Here is a 1792-nt window from a genome sequence, read left to right on the forward strand (position 1 = left end):
ATAAATTAATAAACCAAAAAATATTTTGTCTATTTGATCTATAGAAAAAGGATAAACTTATGAACAAACATGAGTGAGGGCATATTATAAACTACAAAATGAATGATTTTATGTTTAATTACAAAGTTTTTCACTAATAAAATCAATGCTGCCAAAATTAGAAGAAAAGCAGAAAGCTGGAAAACAATTTTCACAACCAGGAGTTCTGATAAATGTCTCATTCTAAAATATATAGAGAATTGCATCAAATTTATAAGGACACAAGATTCCCTAATTGATAAATGGTCAAAAGATAGGAACATACAGTTTTCAAATGAAAAAATTAAAGCTATAATCATATGAAAAAATGCTCCAAATAACTATTGATTAGAGCAATTCCAATTAAAACAACAATGAGATATCACCTCATGTCTATTAAATTAGTCCATATGAGAAAAAGGGAAGATGATCAATATTGGAGAGGTTGTGGGAAGATTGGGACATTGATGCATTGCTGGTGGAGTTGTGAATAGATCCAGTCTTTCTAGAGAACAATATGGAACTATGCCCAAAGGGCAATAAAACTGTTCATACCTTTTGATCCAGCAATTTCAGGTCTAGGACTATATCCAGAAGAAATTATAAAAAATTGGGAAAAGTCCTACATGTTTCAAAATATTCATAGCAGCTCTTTTTAAAGTGGCAAAGAATAGGAAATTGAGGTGATACCCCTCAATTGAGGAATGGATAAACAAGTTATGATATATAAATATTATGGAATATTATTGTTCTATAAAAAACCATAAATGCTCATAATCTAGAGAAGTATGGAATGACTTACAGGATCTGCTGCTGAGCAAAGGGTGTAGAGCCAAGAGAACAATGTACACATCAACAACATAATGAGATGAACTACCTTGATGGAAGCAGCTCCCCTTGGCATTCCAGAGAGCTGGGCCAACTGCATTTGACTCTATATAATACTCTATATTATCCTCAGCCAGAGGAAGAAAAACAAAACAAAACATACAGAAAAAAATACCCCCATTGAATCTGATGAACACTTTATAAAAATTATCTCTATCTCTTTTCATTAATCCCAGTTCCTCATGCCAAAAATTATTAATTTATAATTATGTTTAACAAAATATGTATGTAAAATGCTAACCTAACTGTTCCCTACTGAGGGGATGGGGGTGAGAAGGAAGGGTGGAGATAAATTTTGTAACTTGAAAATATGCATGTACAACTGGATGAAAATAAAAAATTAAAATAAAAAGTTTTTATTGAAACAATAGGCAATATATTCTAATTTACCATTTTAGTGAGAGTTCTGCAGTAGCTCAGTTTCATTTACTAAAGCATTTAGTAAACATGCAGTACAGCAAATAAAATTGCACTGAGGGCCCTATTTGGACCCACAGGCCACATTTTGGACAGCCCTGATTTAAAACAATCATTTACAGTCATGTTAAAAGACAACAGCAATAAAACATTCACATTGGCCATATCATTCATGTATATGTGTATGACGGAGATTTCATATATATGTATATATATATATATATATATATATATATATATATATATATATCAATGTATGTGTATAAATACACTTGCACTCACACATATACATACACCTATCTTTTTCTGTACTGAGTCCTTCTCTCTCCATGAGGAGATAGGTAGTACATTTCATCATTAATTCCTCTGAAATTTTAGTTGGTTATTACATTGGTCAGAATTCCTAAGTCAAAGTTGTTTTTATAATATTGTTGCCATTGTATAAATTGTTCTCCTGATTCTGTTCACT

Source organism: Macrotis lagotis, chromosome 1 (genome assembly GCF_037893015.1).
Source record: "Macrotis lagotis isolate mMagLag1 chromosome 1, bilby.v1.9.chrom.fasta, whole genome shotgun sequence".
Classification (NCBI taxonomy): Eukaryota; Metazoa; Chordata; class Mammalia; order Peramelemorphia; family Peramelidae; genus Macrotis; species Macrotis lagotis.